This window comes from Uranotaenia lowii, chromosome 2, assembly GCF_029784155.1.
Source record: "Uranotaenia lowii strain MFRU-FL chromosome 2, ASM2978415v1, whole genome shotgun sequence".
NCBI lineage: Eukaryota > Metazoa > Arthropoda > Insecta > Diptera > Culicidae > Uranotaenia > Uranotaenia lowii.
The window spans coordinates 164,482,743-164,507,790 of record NC_073692.1 but is presented as its reverse complement, the minus strand read 5'-3'; the positions used below and the strand labels follow the sequence as shown (position 1 = coordinate 164,507,790).

Sequence of the window (25,048 nt, the reverse complement as noted above, 5' to 3'; positions counted from 1 at the left end):
CCAATAACTTCCCCCCCCCCCCCAACGTTCCTACGGCCATGGCTGAGGGTATTTGAGTATGATTGTTTTTTTCCTATGATTACTTAAGGGTTCTTCCTCCTTTCACTGGAGCGAATGGAAGGAGGAATGGAAGCTCCCGTATAATTCAAATAAGAAAGAGTATTTGGATAGAGTGATTTGCTAATCCTTGCACAGATAAGCACATGATTTTGGTTTTTATGCAGAATTTCAGTCATTTCGACCGAATTCGCTCATTTTTTTGACGATTGTACTTATACAGACTCGGTCAAAAACATCCTAAAGTTGAAAGGTTTGGAAAAAATTTTTAAACATAACATCTGTACCCAATAGTTGCACAAGCAAATTTGATTTCGTGCCCAATGTTGTCCGATTTTTTCAAACGTTACACATGATGAAAGGATTTTCACGGCTCAGCCACCAAGTCACTCCTTAAGGAGCTGAAATTTGGTACGGAAGCTTATTATGAAAACCAGAGTTCAATTGCAATCTAATTTGAGGATGGACCATTTTGAAAGGAGTGATCCCCAATAAACCATCGAATGCACAAAAAGCAAAATATTGACACTTAAACCCAAAAAAATCGTAGTCACTGGTTTGAGAGCCTGGAATACTACTTATCTTATGAAAATTCAAATTGGCCGTCGATTTTAACCGAAGCTATCTGAGAGGAGTGTTATTTGAGCCTTTTTACCCAGAAATGAGTTGTTTTATTTACATATATCTCCTAGCAACATGGAATTTTAAGTCATTGAATCCCATAAAACGAACTATAAGGTTTTTATACTTGAAGGTTTTTATACTTGAAAGGAACTATTTACGAAAAGGGTTCGAAATGTTTTGCTCCGTTATATTTCTATGGAGAAAATTTCATTTCATAAAATAATTGCTATCTGCTTCACTTGGAAATTGATAAATTTCTACATAATCAATATATATTGAAAGCTTTAGAATGCAGTCAACAACGCCAAAAGTTTTAGATCGTTTGATTGGTTCATGCTTAAGATATGCAGTTTTGTGTAAGAATATATCTTTTTAAAAAGTTGGTCTATTTAAATACATTTTTCAGGAAAGTGAAATCAATTTTTAAGAATAAAACTCCAGTAGCATTTTATTAATCTTTATGAAACATTCACAACAACAACATTTCAGTTGAAATTTTATTCGATCATGTTCATTTTCACAAAGTTAAATACAACGCCGTCGTCTGCAAGTTGTCTTAGTGCAGCCTTCAGCGAGATAACTGTCGATGTCATTTACGTAGAAGTTATACAAAAGAGCCATGCAAAAATATCTGAGTTGGCTGTTTCATTTATTAATATAAATTTTCTGTTTATTTATAAAAATGTCCTGACAGGATTATGATTATGTGATTGTTAAATAAAAAAATATTAACCAAGAGCAAGTTCATTGGTGTTGGGTAAAAGTGGTAGAAATTTTGACATTTTGAAAATTTTACCATGCAAAAATATTTTCAAGATCTTTGGGCGTTGTACAAATTTTGAAAATGTTTTTACATCGCAAATTTTTCGAAATGTGTTGAAAGGGTCAAAATTTCTACCACTTTTTCCCAACACCAGTGAACTTACACTAATAGAAAAATATGTGGCTTATCCTCATCTAAAACATTTGCAACAATCTATAATTTTTCGGTGTATTTTAAAAAATAATATTTAATTTAAAAAAAAATCTAATTTGGAACTTATATCATAAATTTGGATCAAGTTTGCAAAAATCAGATCTTAACTGAAAAAATTCAGTCTCTTTTATATTTGAAAATTTGATTTATTTTCATCATTATGGTTAAATTTGTTTTAATGAAATAGAATGTAATAAATAAATAAAGTTTTTTTTAAATAAATTGAAAGCTTTCTTTAAAAACTTTTTTCAAGACTTAAATCAAATAAACCTTATCTTACAGACTCTTTAACACGTTTATAGATTTTAACCATCAACGAAAGTGAATTCCATAATTTGTAACTTTATATTTCAATAATACAAATAAAGCATACCATTTTGCAGATTTTAGGTTGTATTTTTTAAAGTAACAATTGGACCTCAATTTTTTCGCTCAAAAATTCACAGAAGTTAAGTTTTATGATTATAAATAACTTTTGATCTGCGAAAAACTTCAAGGATGAGAAAAATGTTTCGACATTTTTTCAAAAATTAGACCTCAATTTTTTCGCTCAAAAAAGCACAGAAGTTAAGTTTTATGATTATAAATAACTTTTGATCTGCGAAAAACTTTAAGGATGAGAAAAATGTTTTGACATTTTTTCAAAAATTGCATAAGCTTAGAGGCTAGAAAATATTACCCTCAAGACTTTTTCGATTATAGTTTTACACCCTTCAACCAATTTTTCCTTTATTTTGAAACATTGTAAAACTGATTCATAGCTATACTTTTATGTAGTTTTTGTTTAAATTGGCTCACAAATAACTGAGATATTTTTACTTATGTGAAACGTAAATATTGTGCATATTATTTGAATTGCTGTCATACTTTCCCAACCCCGCCTTTAGAAGGGGTTTATGTTTTATCTCTCCTTCCTTACTTGGGATTTTTTTTTTTCAAATAATCAATACAGAATGGTGGTAGCTCTTTAACCTAACTGCAAATAATTTTTTTGATCGAAAAACACATTCATCAAGTATTTCTTGGACTACCAAATTGATCATTTTTGGAATAAAGGAAATTACCAGTTTTCTCATGTTTTTAAGCTTTTCTTAGCTGTTACTTTTCATGACTGCTAGTAAAATAGTTTTTAGTAACAAGGATTATAAACTTTATATATTTCTAATGATTTAGCGAAAAAAATTGTAAAACCAATTATACGATGTCATTATATAACTCTTTTAATGTACCCCGGCTAGAGGCAGGGTTGGGCACTAGCGGGTTTATAGTTTAATTTAGAAGTATTCAAAAATAAATAATCATATAGTAACCAAAAAAATTTGATTGAGAATTTTGTCATTTATGCATTGTTTGAGTAAATAAATCGCAGACAAAAATCCATCACTAAAACCCCAGACGATGAATCGGTTCTTCCTACGGCCCACAGTGGGCCAGGAGTCACACTTTTGCGGTCAAAATTGACTGCAGACCAGAGGGTTCGTTGTAGCTCATCGGTGTCTTGGACAAAGTTATTCGACTATATTTACATTTTTCAAATTGCAATAACTTGCTTGCGAGCAGTTTGGCACATCCCAGTTTTTGAGAAGTGACAGAAGTGATGATGATCTTAATGCATGTTGAGTCGATGCTTGAATAAATAATTCAGCATATTTTTCGCACTTTTAATCAAATTTGTAAAAATGAAATTTTTCAAAAATTGATTAAAAAAAACAGATTAGAATAATTTCTTTTTATTTTTTTTAATAAATGTGACCAAATGTGCTTAATTGCTTCGCATCGCAATGGACTTAAGCATTAATAAAACGATTTTGGCGCCACCTTGCGGAGAAAAATAGAACTCATTTAAGTCCATCAATAGATAGCGCAACTTCGAGTAACCCTGTCGAAGACATCGATGAGCTACAACGAACTGCCCTGCTGGTGTGGCCTGCAGTCAATTTTGCTCGCAAAAGTGTGGTTCCTGGCCCACTGTGTGGCCCTGGCTTTACCCATAGTCTACCTCATTTAATAATTTGTTTACTGTGTTCCGAAAATTGGAATAACTTGTGATATTTTCTATCGATTTTTAAAAACAACACTTTTCCTTGTAGAGTGAATCGTAATGCATGTATTTGAAAGGAAAAAAAAACTTTATGTGGTGTTGTTAGTAAAAATGTCATTTCTATACAGAGCTTTAAGGAATTTCAGAATTATCTCTAAACATTTCTGAGAAGTCACTTTTCAAGTAAAACATGAACTTATTTGTCAGCTCTGGTGTGTTAAAATTTGAAATTGATATCTCCAATGTTAATGGAGATATATCAAAACAATTTGTTTTTATTTCAACCTATATCACCCCGCATGGTGGTACCTATCAAACAATGTCTGAAGTTGACAGTGTGAACACTAGACTGCTGCAAGTTTTGTATGGTAATGCCGAATTCTTAAATTTTTACACCTCCTAGAGCTTTTTTGATTGTTATTTGCCGCCATAAATAGCAATTTCAATTGATGAAAACTGCGTAACCGAGGGGAAATAATAAAAATCTCAAAAAACCGCTTTGCATAGTCAAGGAATATATTGATTTACCTTTGCAAAAACATTTCATGAAATTATTCAAAGCTCTAGCAAGCAATTTCTGCAATTTTAAAATACTTTTCAAAGGATTCAGATTTTTTATTTTTAAATGGTTATAACCGTTTTCATGAAATGCTTAGCTGCTTGTCATGTAAGCAAAAAATGAAGCTTGAGAATTGTCAAAACCAAAAATCAAAGATCAACTTCATTTCAAGATTATTTCAATTTTCTAGATAGTTCAGTGCGCAATCATTTCTTCTTCCATACAAATTTCCATACAATATTGAAACGCGTTGCGCTAACTCAGGAATCAACCAAATCATCTCAAATGTTACGCCAATGCTTGGTGACCAAAAGGCATCAAAAAACATATAAGAACAAAATAGCATTTTTGCAGCGGTCTAGTGGACACACAAGCTCAAATATCAAATCGTCGCAGAATCTCTAAATAAAAATATGAGTGGGAGCAAAACATGCAGTTTAGAGAATTTTAGATCGGTGCAACAGTGAGGCTGTAGAATTTTTCAACAAAAAGGTTACTTTTTCCATTTTTTCCATTCCATACAAATTTTAAATTTTTTTCATAAAGCCCATTTCCAATCTATTGAACAAACACGTCTATTGAACAGGCTCAGCTCCTTATTAGTGTCTTCAACATTGGTATTGCGGCTAATATCCACTTCTCGTTTCTTCTTTTTAGCTTTATATTCTGGAAATGATTAAAATATTTTAAAACTGTTAAAAGTCCAGTTTTCAGAAATCACATTCGAAACAAATTTTCGTCAACTTGAGCCGATTTTGTCAAAACTAGTAAAAACGAATGTCTTTATTCGAACTACCACGCACTATTCCGGGGCGCATCTGTTCCCCGGATGGTAATCTTTTGATTCCCGACACCGATTTACATTCAAAGCTCATCTATTTTTAATTACAGCAAATACAACATTCCCGAAAAGTTTTACTAGATAGGTACAACAAGCAAAAAGGGGCCCAAATATTTTTAACCAGTAACTTACCTCGTGCAGCAAACCGAGCATGACGCCTCCTTCCCCCGGCAAGAATCCGGAATAGTGCTTCTCGGCGTAGTTCAGGCAGGACTGCAGCACGCTGGTTCCGTTCGTTTTCTGATAGCCGAAAGTAAGCCCCCGGAACTGGATGGGGTTGTTTTGGATGTGTATGTATTTTTTTAAAGTGAAGGTTTGGGTTCAGAATATCGCGTCGGTTTCCGGGTTTTCACGTTTTTGACGATGGTTAGAAGTTTTTGTTCCGGCAGCATCAGTGGCAGCATCAAATGACAGCCGGCCCCAGAAAAAAGGGCGAACATTTCCGTTGTCGGGTTTCATGCATTTTTAAACGTGACGGTTGTTGTAGTTTTTTCCCGGTAGTTGTTGTTTTTGATGGTGATGTTGTTGTTGTTTTGGCAGCATCATCCAGATGGGGGAAAACACATAGACGGTCACGTGGGATTGAAGTGGAAACAATTGGGTAAAAAATAAAACAGTTCACCCAAAGGTCACCATCCAGGAAGAGGAAAAAAATGGAAGTTAGAGGAAGCAGGATGAGCAGTTTATAAAACCGTTGCGGTGTGGAATTCAAGTGGTTGACAGTATTCGGATCATTTTGACCAAGTTTTTACCCCCGGGAGGACATCCGTGGTGTAGATTTTCCGCGGCGTTCGGATTAAATAGTTGGTGTTGTTGTTGTTGTTTTTGGTATTCAACCGGATGATTGTTACGTTACGAGTGAAAGAGTTTTTGAGTGGTCGGATTCCGGCAGCCGTGCAGAAAAAAGTCGCCCATAATCCGGCGGCAATGGAAGTAAAAAGGAAAAAGCAGAAAAAAGAAAAAAAAACATCAGTTTAGATCAAAATGAATTCAAAGGACCACAGAGAGGTCTGAGCTCTCAAACGCCGAAGGCAAGTCGTTCCGGAATAAAACCGAAAACGAAACGATGAGGATGAGGATGGTTTTTGGATTTGAAATATAATACGTTGATCCCTTTTTTGCCCACCACAACGACGATAATCTGTGATGTCAGGTTGGAGCTTCCAGAAACAGCTGATTATGTAACCGGACCGAATCGGTTCATTTTGTTTTTGGCTGCCTGGTTATGATTCGAAACAATTTCTAGAAAAGCTGTTTTGGCGCTTGGCTTTGGTCTGGTTGCCTAGAGGGCTTGGTTTTGTTATTTTGAAAACCTACACACCTATTACCATGGATCAGAAGTTGATATGCAGGTACTTTACAGATAGCTGTATTTAACTTTTACCTTTTTTTTATGAAAAGGCTATTACCACAGATAAACAGACGGGACACTCTTTTTCCGGTTTTCACAAACCGGTTCAATATTTCTGAAAGCTAGGCAATGTCGCCACCAGAGTGCACTGGTCTTAAAATTAAAACTTTTCCATCATAGTAGCTGTTTGCTGGAGACACGCATCAAACTTGAAAGTAAACAAACAAGGTTGTACCTAAATAAAAAAGTCTGCAAAGTTTTTTTAGTTTCAAATTTTGTTAAAACCCCGTAGATACTCATCTCCCTGCGACCGTGTCCCATTCAAACGGATCATATTTCAATTAGCAAGAGGTGATACCGGGAAGAATTGCTGTTGCAGTGTTCCTTTGGTTCCATTCATTTTGTTCCGAAATCTGAAGAGTTGAATAGCAGTATCGAATATTTGAACCCGAGAAAAAAGGATTATAATGAGGAACAGATCCCTTGTTTTCATACCATGTTATTTGGCCGCAACTGAGAGTTTTTTTAAGCAAATGTAAAGCAATGTTTCTATTGCAAATGAGAAAAAAATAATAAATTTGTTGAAATAAATTAAAATGGAATACCTTTTCTGTACGGCTGTGTTTATTTACTTTAACGCACATGACTAAACTCGACTTTTAAGTGGCTGTTCCTTTTGATTTAGCTACTGCAAAAAAACTGAATGTTGAAAACACAAATGCAGAATTATGAAAAAATTCCCTTTAAACTTAAAAACAGATCATTTGGAGGCGATTCAGTGCTCAATAGTCATGTTCTACGTTACATTTTTGTCGTTACGTTCGATGTAGTTATCGAAAATTCTTTTTGTAGAAAAACCCCGATATCCTAATTGCTTTCAGGGAAAACCCTGCGTGGGGGATTTTTTTTTCAATTTGCTACCACTCAGTAAATTTCAAACCGGAGTATCATTTAATCAATTCAGGTATGAATTTGATGTTATCCAAAGAATCGTATTTTTGTCAATAACTTATGAACGGCTTCCAGCACTTCAGCGAACACTTTTCCTCGAGCACCATAAGGAATTCATGCATGTAAAAGCACTCCCTAAATTGAACTTATGATTTCAACAATAATTCATACCAGTCTGTTTGTTTACAATGTTAAATGAAAAGTTTGATTTCATGGGTATCATGATGGTTTTAAATTTTCCTAACCGGTTCATGGCTGCATTTTGTCGTGATAGGCAATGTCGACACCAGATGGCAATGCAAGCAGTTTTGCGAAAAATGTTATAGTTTTTCTTCAGAGTGTCATGTCTGTTTGTCTGTGCTATTACCATAGGAAGAATTTTTGGTACTTATTTCAGATTTTTAAATTTATTATCATGTTATTAACCAATAAAAAATATCTGCCTAGTGCCTAATAAAGACTACATTATACATTTTTAACCTCTCAATTATTGGTAATAAGTTTTATTTTTTGATTGATTATGCTACAAAACTTATCGCAGTCTAAGAACTTTTCTTATCAGATTGCTTTCTTTTGTAAAAAATATTATACATTTTCAAATAGGGATTTTAGTTCTATAATTTGACAATTTGCGCCGGGGGTCTTCAAATCCACCCCTCAATCAAAAATTTGGATCATTTTTACGGGTTAAAACACGGGTATTTTTTCAGATTCGGTTAGGTTAGATTATTTTTGTGAATCAAATCACACCATATTTCAGGGCTACATAACGCTGTTTGTTTTCAACGAGAAACATAAAATAGCGCATCAAAGAAAATGAAAGAAATGAAAGAAATAATGACAATAATTTTTTTTGCATCTAAAACAAAAAAAAAAAAAATGGTCGTACAAGGGCACTCACATATGCAGGTAGCGTACGCTTCTATGAAAGTGGGAGCAAAAGTACTTATCAAAGCAGGAGAAATCAAACCGCCGACTGTGGTCTAAAGGATAGTGTTTAAGTTTTCTAAGCCCGAGGTCATGAGATCAATTCTCGGTCACGGCATACATAGTACTCTTGCTGTGGACTGGTGGTGTTAGCATCAGTAAGATGCTAGCCATTTTATCCTTGAAAGATGCACTCTTTAGTGTTAAGTAGAATTTAGATCTCTTCAAAGAAACATGAAATTTCACTGAGATCCATATGTGTTTGTTCGTTAAAAAAAATGTGCATTACAGAGTGTTTGCAGCCAAATTGATTCGATCAATTTTCAAACCAATAATAAGCGCCCGCTCTATGAGCATATGAAAGAAAATGATCGGCCATCGTTTGTTTTCAAAGCAAAAATAAAGATTTATTGTCGTTATTTCGTTAACTCTTGGAGAAGTTATTCGCCTATTTTGGTGTCCTGAGATGAAGGATGCATCTTAAATTGAACTATACAATAGTTTTTTTTGCAGATTATTCGATGATGCAGACGATACTTCTGGACACAATTTAAAGGTTCTCAACAACTTTTCATGTTAAAGGTCATCATTTAATAAATTTAAAATATTTATAAGAAAAGCTGATAAAATTTTTTAATTCGTTTTGATGTGTTTTTTTATGATTTCTGTTTAAAAACAACAGAGTTGTGTAGCGCTGAAATATATTTTAATTTTATTTACAAAAAAAAAATAATTGAATCTTACTCGAAATATAAAAGTTTAAGAAATCTGAAAAATATGGGGAAGATCTGAAGACCCCCGGCCCATACCTGTCGTATGATAAAAAAAATCCTTACCTACAAGATTTGTTTTAATTTCTCAAGTATTACTGAATTTCACTTTTAGTTTGTACCTGTTACTTTTTTTCTATGAAAGGTAGGGGCTACCCTACATGCAAATAATACATTGTTCCAAAAACTGTTTATACGAATCTTTATATCAATCTGTTCAATTTAATTGTTCACTTCCTAGCCATTCAAGAAATCTGATGATCCTTTTTCTAACTATTTACGGAAAACCGAGAAAATCTGGAAAAGAAGATTTCAACTTTCTACTTACTCAGGGTATATATGTATTTATGTACATTGCCCAGCAACGAATGCTCTATGCGTCGTGCAATCGTGCTGTTTTATTCCATACTTTGCTAAGCAAGTGTGTACACACACATTTATGCATCAATGATTAGACCAGGGGAAATGGAATGTAAGACTGAGTCGATTTTGGGTAATTATTTAATATTTTAAACACAGTGGTATAAAAAGCTTCGTATTGGTTCAAAACTGATCCATTATATTTTGCAAAATTTTTAAGTAAAGTTTACATGAGTAAATTTGAACTTAAAATTTTGTATGGGAAAATTGAATATTTTGTTCTGAAAAATCAACATCGATTTTGTTTCTTCTGTGGAACTGAGCCTGCAAAAAGGTTTTGTGCCTATTTATAAATTCTCTAAAAGAAATTTTCTGCAGAAAAAAGACAGAAACTTCGTATCTTTTTAGACAAAAAAATTATTAGCTTTTTACAGAAATAAGACTTTTGGCACTGAAAAAAATAAACTAAATTAACATCACTGCTGGTATATTTCGAAGAATTGCATGAAAAGTAGTCATGCAATAGTTCGCCAGGCACCCAGCAGTGCAGTGATGTCAATTGAACTTATTGTTTTTCAGTGCCAATGCCTCCATTCAACACCTAATAACTTTTTTGTGTAATAAGACACGAAGTAACAGTCTTCGACATTTTTCAATGGAAAATTTCCTTAACACTTCGTTTTATAAAGTAACAAGTTTGCAACAATTAATGTATGGAAAAAGTGAAAAAAAGTATTTTATTGTAATTTTTTTCTTGATGTACTCATCATTTCCAACTGATTAAAATAATTTTTGAGGAAAATTAAAAAAAACATGAAATGAAGGGTTAAGAGAATTTATAAATTGGCACAAAACCCATAATCAGGCTGAGTTTCATAGAAATTCAAATTTACTTATGTAAACGTTACTTTGAAAATATGCAAAAAATCTCGGATGAGTTTTGAAGCAAAACAATGCATTTAAGAGGGTTGCAGGGTTTGAGAAATTTGAAAATGACCCAAGTCGACTCAGTCTTATAGAGTATACAATGTTATGTTACCTTTAAGTTAGAAATAACACATATATCAAGGGAGTTTCCTGCTGTATTTTATCTTTTTCCCGGTTCAGTAGTTTTTGACTTTATGTTACTCATTTAAATGCTTTGTAGGGAATTTATATCTTTTAGATGATGTTTATCAAACTTTCTTGAGCCATTTCAAAATTTGTTTGACAAACAACTGATTTGAATTTTTTTTTGTGTTTACTTCTCAAGTACGACGTCGTAAATTAAAAGACAAATGTTTTGAAGAGCACAGCAGATCTTTTGAATCGCCTAATTATGGTTCAAACTGAAAAACTCACTCTCTGGAGCCACCATTAAGGATTTTTCAAACTTGTTCTAACAAATGATCGACAGCTTGAAAGCCGAAGAAGTCGAGTGACGTGAATTTAAAAGTTTCCATAACAACTTAGAAAGAACAACAACAAAAAATAAGTTAACGGGATGTTATTTACTTATAGGTAAAAAAAAAAATGCAGACAAGGTATGAATTGCAAAACGATTGCGTTTTAGTGACTTACCTATTGCAAATTCATGAAAAAAACCATTTCCATGTGAAAGATTACGAAAATACTATAACCATAAGCACATCAGCATATTTTTGTTAGGAACTTTTGGTTTTCCACCGATGCAATTTGCGAGTGCTTGAATAATTATTTTGGTACATTTTGTAGCCAGCACTGATCGATCCGGTGCAAGCGTGCTGCTTATGCGCCACCCTCAAAGAGGGACAGCACACCAAGGTGAAAATGCCCGGCTGAGACTCACTTCAAGGCGAGTCCATAACGTCTTCCCGAAGGATAGAGGATCGAATCAGTCCGACTCCGCATTCCAGCCAACAAAACTCGAGAAAATTCTCGGACACACTCCCGAAAATTAACAAAACCTAAAAGATATTCCTCAAAAATCTCGGTACGAGACCACCCATACCTGAATTAATCTTCATAGGAACTACAATTCATTCCGCCCCGAAGAACAAGTGATTTTGGAAGTGGCTGCAGATGTGAGATCATCTGAATTTAATCCGTTACGCGTAGCGATGGGATTCCAAAATTAAATCGACTAAAATTCTTGGTAGAGTTCAAAAGCGATTATATTCTTCATTGAAAAAGTGTATTAATAAATTTGTACAAAGGTGTTCATTCGGTGTATCAATTTAGTTCATTCATGTTATATGTATACATATGTATTTCCTACTCTCTACCTATCTCTTGTGCGTGCGTTTCTATCTTCTATCCTACCGTGCAGTGCTAAAGGCCGACGTTCAAGTGTTGAGAACGGCGTGAATTCCAACGATGACTCCAAGAGAGAATGTTAGGGTGGTCCACGCATTGCGCAACGTAGCTACGTTTTTGGTTTATGTTCAGAAATTCTGTGTTAACACATTTTTTATGCTGTAGTCTTTCTTACAGCTTTGTCGACAAATTATATATGGGTGATATTATTACTGAGCTGAAGTTTCCATTTCAGCGGGGAATATTTACGGATTCATTTTTCATATATTCGATGCAGTGGTAGCGGCAGCCGTGATCGGCGCTCTAATGGGAGAACCAAAAGGGAAAAGAGTAATGTTCATTCGACTCACCGAGTATGTATGGTTTCAAACCTTCTCTCCGACGTTGGTGTGGCCCAGCTCAACCGCGGATGGCGCTTGATGACGTCGCTGCCGGTGATGACGTCGAAGGTGAGCGATGATGACGCTGCTCGCTCTCGACGATGCGGTGGTGGAATCCTTCCGATTCTGCGCTCCTAGTAGAAGTCGGAAAAATGATGTCGAATCGGGTTCGCTGAAACGGGGATGGGCCTATGACAATTTGGTTCCCCCTGGTTACCGAAAGGAGCGTGTTATGTTTCGATGTAAGATCTGTTACCTGAGCTGCAGTGTGACAAAACACGTGGTGTTCACTGACTCAACTGGTTCCAAAACGGGCAATCAGGTGGTAGTTTCGGGCTCGAGGTGACGATATGGCCCGATAGTCTGGACGGATGGGCTAGATGGATTGTTCCCGGTGACCGGAAGCGGCTGTAGGGCGAAATCAGGTTGCCTGTACGGCCTTAACATTAGCACTTGCACTTGCACTATGGTATATTCTGCACGACTTTACCTGGCTTTTTGCAACACAACGCACAAATTTGCCCTAGCTCGCGATATGTAGCCTAGAGTTGGGGCTACATACAAGAAAAGAAGTTTAGCTTCATAAATTTTAAAACCACATCACTTTATGGTTACCTTTTACAAAAGTAAAGGATTCTACGACTCGCGAAACAAAGCGCACTCCCAAGCACATTTGCTGTCCAGATTGAAATGATCTTGCAGCGTGCAGCCTCAGATCAGGGAAGATGATCTCGGGCGTTGACCCGTGGCGGATATACGTTAATCCCGAGAGGTCTATTGAATATCTTCGGGATTTTGGCAGTTTTTGTTTGTCGCTCGCTTTGCCGACTGGAATTCGGGTCTCGCTGCAACTTTCCTAACCCTTTCGAGAAGCTTTATGCAATTCCACCTTCAAGTGAAAAGCCTGACTTTCCTCCTTCGATCGAAATCGATGAAGACACCGAACCGATCAATGCTGTATTGCATACCGAAAGGCGAAACCGAAAGCTAGTCTTTCGGTTCTGGAGAATTCAAATTTTTAAGTGGTGCGACCGCTACAATTTTTTTTAGCTTATTAAATGAAGAAGTATATGATTCGTACCCAAGTTAACAACATATTGAAACATATGCTTACACAGTACGACGACGATGACAGTCGGATTGAGAATTTTGGCTCACGAAACCTCACTTTCCCCTATGTTAATCGATATATATTGGAAAATTTTCTACCCTTAAGAGTACTATAAATTTAATCGTAGCGTAGACTGTTAGTAGTTATAATGTTGAAGTACGAACAAATATGATATCAGACTACAACAATTCGTAACTCAAGAATCTTTGAAAGAAATAAAAATCACACAGTTTTAAAAGGTATTTTTTCGAACACTTCTTTTAACTCTGTATCTCCATGATATATTTTTCAGAATTATGAGAGTTAGCCCATTACAGACCCCGTTCGTTTTTGGCAACATTCGATTTAGGCAACATCCGATTTTGGCACATGTGCCAAAATCGAACGGTTTTTAGAATCAACATTACTTTTTAGTTTTCGTTATAACAGGACCAATTTAATTTAGACAAATACCATAAATACGTTTTTATGTTCTGAAATAGTGATAAAATGCAACAATAAAAACAAAAGATTTTTAAAAAAATTATAAAGTACTCAAAAATGACAAAAAGATGAAAAATTCAAAAAGTTAAAAAAACAAATTCAAACAAAAGACTGAGAATGACAAAAAAACAACTAAAAATGATGAAGAACGACAAAAACAGCAAATATGACAAATGAAAACAAACATTATGAACAAAACAAGAAAAGTGGAAAATGCTTCAAAAACGTTATGAAAAAAAAAATTGAAAATTACTACAAATGGTCGAAAATTTACCAAAAATAACGTGTTTAATAATTTTAACAGTTATTTTGTAAAAATAACTGAAAAAAGTTAAGAAAAAAAATATGTTCGATTTTGGCAACATTCGATTTTGGCAACACAAAATGTACGGGCGTGTTGCCAAAATCGAACGGAGTCTTTATATTTTAATAACGATATTTTAATGTGGGGCTTGAGATATAGCTCAGTTGGCAATTCTGTTGTCTCCAGAGCCGTAGTCCGCGAGTTCGAGCCCAAGAGTAAACATCGAGCACAGTTGTACCGGATTTTTATCAATAACGATCCGCCAACTGCAACGTTGATAAAGTCGCGAATGCCATAAAGATGGTAAAAGGACTACAGTAGTTTTTTGATTTTATCACTGTTTGATTTGCCAATACTCGCTAAACTCACGCTCCATTTTATCACGGTTATTGTTTCAATTTTATCACGTTGTTTTTGGAAATCATTTAGAAATCATTTGCCGTTATTTTATTTTTGTTTCAAGTTCGCCAAATTCACGGTTTTACCATTATCACGGTGAATTAAGCGTGATAAAATCGAAAAACTTCTGTATAATCGAAACAAAAAAAAATAATCAAGGGAGTTCCTTGCTGAATTTTATCTTTTGTCCGGTTAAGTAATTTTTGCTTTTTTGCATTACTCTTTTCAGGTTTTGTAGGAAATTGATATCTTTTAGATGATGTTTAACAATCTTTCTGGAGCTGCATTTTCTTATGTATGTGTGAGGTATTGAAGGAAGTTGGAAAAAAAAACAAAATAAAATTGTTAAAAATTTCTGAAAAGTAGTTTTTGGAAAATCGATGTTATTTCTTCAGATTTGGAAACTCTAACAAATGGTATGAACTCAATCAATCACAAACAACTTGCAGCACCTAATGAAAAATGTTAAGAAGATTTGCAAAATCTTTTGAAATAAACAAACAATTTTAAAAAATATTATTAAACTATGATGGGCCATAACTTTCAGAAATCTAAAAATTACGGCTCCAACCTTGTTCAGTTGTGTACTTCGAATTGAAATGTTATCATTTCAATGACTCGAAAATTTCTGTTTTCATTTTTAAAAAAGTTAAGCAATTAAAGGTTTATCACAACACAACACATTTTCTCAAGCTGCCTATTAAGGAAGTTGTTCCGGAAAGGCTTACATCCCAAACGAAAAAAAATTAAAACAATGGCCAACAGGAAAAACTGTTAATTTGAATAGCGCTTTAAGTTCTGGACTCTTGGTCGCAAATGACAAAAATGTTATAACGAAAATTCTATCGAAACAAGACCAAATATTCAGATAGAATTCAAAAATAATTGTCTGGAAACTGGTACCAAAGCGGTCAAAAATACAAAACAAATCTGAAATTTTTTGATTCGCTAATGCTATAAGCTATTTGTTTAGTCTCAAAAGTTGATCTATTCCGAAGAATAGAAACTCAAATCAGGAATCTTAATACAATGTGCACCAAATACAATTTTCGCTTTTCACGAATTTGATGTTCTTGGAAGCTTATTTCTAATGAAATGAAATTTTAATTCAAACTTTTTCTGCTTAATTGAATTGAATTGTAGAAGTTTGGTGTTTATCGGCTTCGATATATTCGCAGAATTTAATGTGTCAATTTCAAATCAACAATCGACAAACAATCACATAAGTTCCAGTTGAATCTGAAATTGAAAATACGAAATGCTTTTCATAGCTTTTGAAATGAATATTCAATGTCAGTGTGAAAACATGAAACATGAAGCTCAATCATTAATTTGGCTTATGAATAAGTGAACGTGTTTGTTTGCTTTTCGAGTGATTTGAGAAGAGAGCCAAGCCGAGAGATGAAATAATGATGCGTGTCATGCGTTTCTTCGTTGGAAATTTTCTATTCTATAGTTCGCGTTTGCTAGTCACGACACGCATCATTATTTCGTCTGTCGGCTTGGCTCTCTGCCCAAATCACCACCCACCGTACCTTCTCGAAGAGCAAACAAACACGTTCTGCTTGTGGTTCTAGAAATTCAGAAATGATTTTACGTTTAAAATTTTCATATTTTTGTTAAATCTCACAGCGTGAATTGTTGCACCTCACTAGAATGTAAATTAAATTTGCTCTCCAATGAAATTTCAATTTGTAAAAAAATCGCGCAAAATAGTGATCTTTGAAAAAATCCAGTAAATTCAATTTTTGTTGCATCAAAAATCTTAAGACAACCAAATGTTAGAATTAGAATAGATTTTGTAGTCATTTTTTTTTTCAAAAACTATACCATCGCTCAAACAGTTTTTACTACCAATCGAATGACAAGTAGGTTTTTCAGACCACTTTTATGAACTTTTTGTGACCTTTTCATTAAAAAAACTTAAAAAATATTTCTTGGCTTCATGATTTAGACATTGTGCATTCATATGCACAAGGATAATATTTTTTTTTGACGAGTTATATATGAACTACAGCAGTTTTCCTGAGGCATGTTTTTTCGGATTTTTTATCGTTCATGTTGAATAACGAGAAAACTAAAAGCTTAAGCTATATATAATGTTCTCAACATATTTGACTGACATTAAAAGGTTTCTATTGATATAAGTTTTTTTTTTATCGGTTGAACACGCCAAAAGTTATAACGATTTGAGCTTGTAGTGTCAAATTGACACTCCTAGTTCTGATTAGTGTAACGAAATCTAATGCGGATGAGGGTTAAAACATTCAAATAATGTTCCTTTCAACAAATTCAGTTCTTGAATTGAAAATTTTACTTGGATAAAATTTCCTAACACCCCCCCCCCTCCCTTTCCCATTCGCACGGCCTTAATGCCCAGTCAAATTTAAATTTTAGCCAAGGACCGCCGCTTATCTATTGATATGAGGCTTAAGTAAAAAAAAAATCGAATTTTAGAGAATAGAAATAGAGAGCGTGTAGTTTTAAGGGGTGAAGAATTCAACAAAACTTTTTGACGGAAAGTCATATTAATTTGCTTGCTTATTAAAAAAAATTAACCTTTTTGGCTGAACACTTGCTTAAATATTCAGTATACCGAATATTCGGTTAACATTTAATTAAAGTAATATTCCGGTATCCTGTACAGGAATGTAGAATAAAATTGTTCGTTTCAACCTTCCGCAAATAATCGAACGGAACCAACACAATGTAAAACGGCAAAAACCGTTTCTGTTTACCATAAACGAGAAAATCCTCACCCATCTATAACGATAAAATAAGCCCGGGACGTCTCGATTCACCGAAGTCTTCGTAGAAATCCTTGTGACCCCTGGGGGCTTCGAAACGTCTCGTCGTCGTCGGGACAAGTTGCTAGACTGAAAGCACCACCATTATCAGATGTGTCCTATAGTAGATACCTACTTTGCATGCCTGGGGCTGAGAAGATAAAGCAATCGTCGTAACTTTTTTTTCCTACAGGTGTGCTGATGTCTAGTTACATTTGTCGCCATCGAATGATAAGGGATAAAGTTCTTCGAATCTATTCAAATATGATTCTGTTTGATACATTTTTGATGCTTTCGGTATCAAGTTCGTTTAATATTCTTCTCGTTTTCCAATTTATAGTAGGAATTTGGGGATACTGAAGCACACAAAAAAAAATCTGAATTTTGAGCTATTTCAAATCCAAAAACCTTCCGGAACATTTTTTCGAAAAAAAAAAGAAAATACCTCGTTCTCAATCTCCACGACGGCATCCGGAACACACTCGGAAAAGTCCGGCATAAGCCATTCTGGACGTCCGAAGTCGCGCTGCTCGCAAATCCGCTTGGCCTGTCCATCGCCACGTTTCGGACAATCCGCTAGAACAGCCGGTCCAGCAGCACTCTCAGGCCAGCTAACTCCGTAGTCAGCATTTTTCGGACACAACGTCACCGAACCCGGTTCCACCACCGTCACGTGGACACTTTTGCTGATCGGGGCCACCGAATTCGATACGATGCAGGTGTACACCACAGATTTCTGTTGAAGAGGGGAATGGGAAGGAAAAAAGAATGAAAGTCAACATCACCGTTGAATATTAAACGCTCCAGGTAACGGACAATCAGTCCCGTCGATATCGGGTGAAATTGATATCAACCTATATCAATAATAAAAAGTCAAATTAATCTTTTTTTGGTGCAAGTTTGATGTCTCGTTCAAACGGTGAAAGTATTTAGAAAGTAACTTTTTCCGATCCATTCTTGGAAGTTGATCCAAAATCATACGCTTGAAGTTGCTTTAAGTGGGTGAATGAATTTCCATCAAAAATTGTGTGATTGATAGTGGGTAAAGAAAAATGGAATATTCGTAATAAATCATAAAATTTAATTTATCCATAAAATAGAGGTAAATAAATTTTGTTCTTGAGTTGACGGTTAAAGGAGACAAGCTTTGAAATGCCAGAAAACAACTAAAACCATTTTTAACTAAAGGCATCAGTAAAAAAAATCATCGAGACAATACCCAGACTTAAAAAATACTTTTCTGCTACAGTTTGTAGTTTGCTTATTGTAAAAGTTCTGTAAGTTGTTCGAAAGTTTGATAAAATATTTATTGGAAGTTAATTTACTTCCAACTTTGATTTTTTTATAGTTGGTCGATACGACAAAAGTCGGGTAAGACGGACACATTCAATATTTCAAAAATTACAATGTTAGGCACAATTCTAATGATGAGAATATGTTTGCCTAAGTGTTTCAACACTTTCGAGAACCTTTGTTTATATAGATTCAGCAAGGTCTCATAAAAATAAACAAAACAAACAAAAACTTTGAAGATCCATTATTTGATGTAAATTTTTCTACTCAAAAATAGTTCATATATCGTAATATTTATGAAAGTTTCAACCTTTTCCAAAGGTGGAGTGTTTATTGGGCTTCTCTTTAACCGTCTGCAGGAGTTTCAGCGAATTTCGGTCAAATGGATTGAGCAAAAAACGTTTAAAAAAAGTTTCTTAGGCGGGTAAGACAGACACATAAGTTAATCCAGGTATTTCAATTAAGGTTTGTGATATTGACCGTGTTTGATGCTTAATGTTTATTTTTGGCTATTTTTCGGTTTTGGATTTCAAACAAACAACTTTCTTTTTTAAATCTGAGAGATATCTGATTTTCTATTGCAATTCTACCTTAGGGTATCTGTCTTACCCAACTTTCCCCTACAATCAAACAGAGTGGAGGACAAATGAGAAATTTTAAATTTAGTTCCTACGTCTGATCTATGTACTTTCGTGAATGTCAAATTCCATAAGATAGATTGAATTCAAGTTTATCTTTTTTTTTCTAGTCAAAACTTATCATTTTAATTACTCAACATCTGATAATTTTTTCCGTGGAATTCAAAAGTTGCACAAATTATTTTTAATTTTTCAAAGCTGTTCGGGTCAATATGACCCGAAGCGCGAATTCCATACATTCTTATCATCATTCCAATATACTGAAGAACTGGGAGTTTTCGAGAAACCAAGTGTGTTTTATGAAAATTATAATTAAGATTGTGACAAAATACTTAAACAAACATTTATGGCCAGGGATTAACAAACTTCTAGTCAAATTTCATCGAAACGGACATTTTGCGAACAGGTTTGGAAGGTTAAATAAATTAATTGATGACTCGGAACTGTGAGTTAAAAATTATTAATTGAATGATTATATTTTTTGAATTCAATATTTGGCATTTGCATATGCATATGACTTTTTTTGATTCGATTATAGTCGTTTTACCATCTTTATGGCATTCGCGACTTTATCAACGTTGCAGTTGGCGGATCATTATTGAAAAACTTCTCCGGTACAACTGTGTTCGATGTTTACTCTTGGGCTCGAACTCACGGACATCGGCTCAGGAGATAACAGACTTGCCAACTGAGCTATATCACAAGCCAAAAGCATATGAAATATTTCAGGCTTTGGGAATTGAGGCAAATGCGCCATCGTAAGAAAAATAAATTATTTATTATTTATTATTTCAACATGAAATGTATGTTTACTTGTCATAGACGAATTTGAGGATTTTTATTATTATGTGAAGGATTGGAACCGTGAAAACTGTATAAATTTTGTGCAATTTGTCATTTCCTTTAATTTTGTTATTTTCGTCAATTTTTACATTTTGTTTTTGTATTTTTTTTATCTTATCATTTTAAGCTTTTTTGGCATTTTTATCCCTTTTTCAGTTACAAAATTTTTCAATTTTATAAATTTTGTGAATTTTACAAATTGTAAAGAGAATCATCTCAATTTTATCATATTTTTTTTCAACTCTTACAGTTTTGTCTTTTTGTCAAGTTTGTCAATTTTGTGAATATTGTCAAATTTGTTGATTCTTTAAATTGTGTCATTTATGCCATGGGTCAAATGAAAATTTTTGAGCTTCATACGACTATAACTGCTATTGAAATGGTTTTTTCGCAAATGTTGCTTCATGACTATTTTTATTTTCAAATTGAACGTATTTTTTTCATAAAAATATTTTTTATAAAGATAGTAGATTTCGGAAAACGTATGTAATATTTATACCGCCGGGGGTCAAATGACCCCTCACACCTTTTCCGCTAAAACTCTCTTGTTTTTCTACCGATTTTTTCTACACTTAAAGCACTTAAAGTTTTGGGAAGCTTGTAATGTGACTCAAATATAATTATTTGGCAATATTCAGCTACCATCATTTATTTTAAAGTTCTTCAAAGTCTAAGAAAAAATATCCGCAAAAAACATGCTTCGGGAAACAGGCTGTAAGTTAGTTTTTAAATGCTGAATAAAATCACTTAGTGCTTGACAAATTTGACGTTAAAAATTATATGTGTTGCACATATGGATAAATTAGAAAAAATCAGATCATAACCGCAAAAATGTAAAAAAGTAGTGTAAAAACTGAAGTTTTTAATGAATCAACCGCTAAAGTTGTTCCAGTAACATTTTTTTTTTGGAAAGTGAATGGCAAAGTTGACGTAATTCGTCTAATTTAGGCGTTAGAATAGTCTAAGCTGCATATTGATAAAAAGTTCGGAAAACAGCTATCTCTGAATAGCCGTCACAAATTCTGTGTTTCGTGTTTTATAAATCTTAAGATGCCAAAATGTCACAAATTACGTCAACTTTCTAACACTCTTTTCAAAAATTTAAACTGTGACTGGAAGAGCTTTAGCGCTTGATTAAAAAAAGTACGGTTTTTACACCATTTTTTTTACAGTTTTTGTGGCCATGATCTGAAGAAGTTTTTAAAAAATATTTTCATATGTGCACAGAAAAAGTTTTTGACTATTACGTGTCACTAAAAACTGCAACCTTTAAAATAAATCACCTGTAATTAACAAAACCTGTAATTCTAAATTGTTTTCCTTGAAAGTTAACGAAGATTCATTTATTATTACAGCAAATGTCCTGTAAAAAATGTTATCAACCTGTAAAATTGCAGTAAATGTCCTGCTCCTTTTTGTTACAGGAAATTAGCGTAATTTTACAGGAAATAATTTCTTCTGTGTGCAACAAATAGCTTCTTTTTTTCGAGCACTTAATAACTGACCCGCCATTTTCTCCAAGCATGTTTTTTGGATATTTTTTCTTAAACATTGAATAACACGGAAATAAATGATTTTAGCTGAATATTTTCTGAGAATTAGATTTGAGTCACGCTACAAGCTTTTCAAAACAAAAGAGTATTAGCGAAAAAGGTGTTAGGCTTCATTTGAACCCCGGCGGTATAAATAGGTATATACAAAGTGTCGGTATGTTTAGTGTTAAAGTCTTAATTTTCTGTCTAAATATATTTCAAATTTTCAAACTTACATTTTGTAATTGAGACAGTCAAGCTTGAACATTATCCTTGCAATGAGGTATACTTTCAATTAGGTGGAGTTAGAGAACGCACACTATTGCACGTTAGTATTGAAACGGTTTATTTTGTTTTTTTTTTGTTGTTGTTATTGTCAGATTTGTATTTTATTTTTAATTTCTCGAAAGCCATTGGTTTTTCACATCAACTCATGGGAAATTGTATCACATGAAAGCGAGCACGCCCATCGCCTAAAGTGACTATGACGTTATGTTAAACATTACGTCACAAATCATTATCGTCTTGACTAGTGATTGCTGGATATTGCAAGCAAGCTTAATTGATAACTTTTTCGGAGTCATCGTTTACATGATTTATACTATGGAATAGAAAATTTTTAAGCCATACCTTGCTAGTCAAGACACGGAGCTATAGCTATACGGTCTTTGACAAAGTTGTTTAACGGAAAACTAAACGAAATTTTTAAATTGGCACAAAAACCATTTGAAGGCTCAATTCCACAGAAGAAACAAAAATAATGTTGATTTTTCAGAACAAAATATTCAATTTTTTCATACATACATAAAAGTTCAAATTTACTCATGTAAACGTTACTTAAATATTGAGAAAAAAAAATCATGGATGAGTTTTGAATCAAAACAAAGCTTTTAAGACCCCAGGGTGTGAGAAACTGTTAAATGACCCCAAATCGACTCAGTTTACTGTACAATAATACCAAGATTAAAAAAAAACAATGTTTTGATATCAATGGATAACTTTCCCGAAGACCACGAGTAGTCCTGACTTCTGATAAAAAAGGTATTGAAGTGTATTTTTAATTTATTTTTTTTCTTGTAAAGACCCATGTACACTTTTCTTGAAAATGAACGTGAAAAATCTTATTTCATCATTTCAACGCGACTTAACAAGATATGGTAACATGGTGGAATTGTGGAATAGATGGGGAATGTTTGAAAGGTGAAAATACAATTATTCTTGTTCGTTTAAACTTCCTAGAACTGTTTTTATTTCGATTTTCCTTCCATGATAAAATCAACACGTTGAAAAATGGTGGTTTTGGGATAAAAACAGTTCTAGAATGTTTTAAACATAGAGACCTGTTGAATTTTCATCTTTCAACCATTCCCCATCAATTCTATAATGTTGACACACTAGTTGTGCCGCGTATTTGTGTTTTTGACAAAATAAGATTTATTCACCTCCATTTTCATGAGAAGTGTCTAACAGGCTTATCGTTGAAATATGGTTATTTTGAGAAATCTTTAATAGAAATTGAAGAAAGAAGGATCATTATAAGTATTTGTTGAAGCTTAAGTGAAAATGGTTTGCCATTTTCTGCTTCAGCAAAGTTGTAAAGGCAGTTTAAATATTAAAAGTCAAGATAATGTTCTTATGTGGGTACAGAAATTGATAATTTTTCAAATCAAATTATCTTATAATTCATAAGTTTATTTTTTCTCCTCCTCTGAAACTGGAAGATCGATTAATAGCTGATTTAAATTTAAACTGGATATTTTCCAAACGTCCAATGCCACAACTCCAATTCTAGAGTTGATGGATAAAACCTGAACCTGGCAAATACGACTATAATCGAAACAAAAAAAACTGAACCTGGCAAAAGCTTCGGGCAAAGCAAGCCAAAATCTTCCAAAATCAGTTATTCAAATTTAGGGGAGATAAAGGCATAATGGCCACCTTAAGTAAAACGCTTATTTAACCGTAGAAAACAGCTATAATATGAAAATTACATCATTGTTTCGTGTTCAGACACTGAAATAGTCTATTGCCTAATTGGATGAAGCTTGAAAAAGTAGATAAAAACGTTTAAAAATGCATTTGAAATTTTTTTTTCGAAAGCTGAAAACCAGTCATTGTAGGGGCATAATGATAACCTCTCCCCCCCTGGGGCAGTATAAGCACTATTATTCGTGGCATGATGAGCGTCTTCTGCCGGGGAATCTAGCAGCAAATTCGACTCGATGAAGTCAACTGAATAATAAAGCTACAGCTTGACCTGTTTCATCTGACGATTTGGCCTACTGGTAAGGTGTCGGAGAGGTAATCAGTAGACTGGAGTTCGATGCCTGGTCAAGGTGATTTTTTTTTTCATTTATCATTCATGATCGATGCATTTTGCACTAAACGGTGAGGCGTAGATTCATCAAACAAAGTAATAACAAAACAATCTAGGTATGTTTGTAGAATTCAAACAATTAACACATGCTCATACATTATGTTTCTGGTGTTTTGTTTGACGGATGATGCTACTAGCCGTATAATGTAACAATAAAAAAATCAATCATGAATGGTATGTGAAAAAAATAATCTCCCCGAACAGGAATCGAACTCGAGTCTACTGACTACCTCTCCGACACTATATCAATTGACCAAATCGACAGATGATATAAGTCAAGCTTTAGCTCTGTTATTCAGTTGACTTCATCGAGTTGAATTCGCTGCTAGAATATACGGCAGAAAACGCTCATCTTGCCCTGAATAATAGTGCTCTGTTCGCCCCAGGTCAACAAATTTAAGTAAAAACGCATTTTAAAATGGATTAAAGTGAAATATCAAAAATTTTATGATGGTGAAAATTGAGAAACAATGTGTAAATCATGTTGCAGAGCGTATATTTCAGATCAAGATTATTTAAAGGTCATAAAAGCTTACTTGGTGGTGATCAAAAATTATAATATTTTCGTCACTTGAGAACCTAGCTGGTTATTATTAAATATTTCTGTACAGATGGAAAGGATATTTCTTTTTTGGTGAAAAATTAATACTATAGGTAGTACGAAACAAATCCTTATGAAAATTTGTTTAAGAAAATACGTACTTTTGTAGAGAAAAGGAGTACTTATTATGCCCTGGGAGCTTGTTATGCCCTTATCTTCCCTAGGTTCCAAAAATATAGTTCCCTTAAGTTAGGGGTCATTCCATACCAAGTGGCCATAAAATTGCAACGACCCTCTCTAATTTGGCCGAATTGAGGTTCGAATGCCACAGAAAAACTTTTTTGAATTGTTCTTAAGCATATCCAAAAAGGTTTATTATCATTTATTTTCATCTTTTATAAGTTGGTCCTTACCCACATTCATTGGCCTTGCTTTTTATGACTTAAACTTAGCTTAAATGTGAAACATTTTCAAAAAAAACCTCAATTAAAAATTCAAATTGTACTCAACTCCTTGTTCCATACATATATATCAAAAAACATTTGTTTATAGTTGGGCCAAAAACTCAGAACCCAATTATATTTTTACTTCAACTATTGACCAAGTGCTTGGGAGTACCCCCCATGTAAT

General features: G+C 33.8%; 1 protein-coding gene across 1 annotated transcript in view; it reads right to left on the bottom strand.

Moving 5' to 3' along the window:
• LOC129748374 (uncharacterized) overlaps positions 1–25,048 on the bottom strand; it is an 814,549-nt gene that overhangs the window by 788,603 nt on the left and 898 nt on the right. The gene's annotated exons all lie outside the window — the stretch shown is intronic.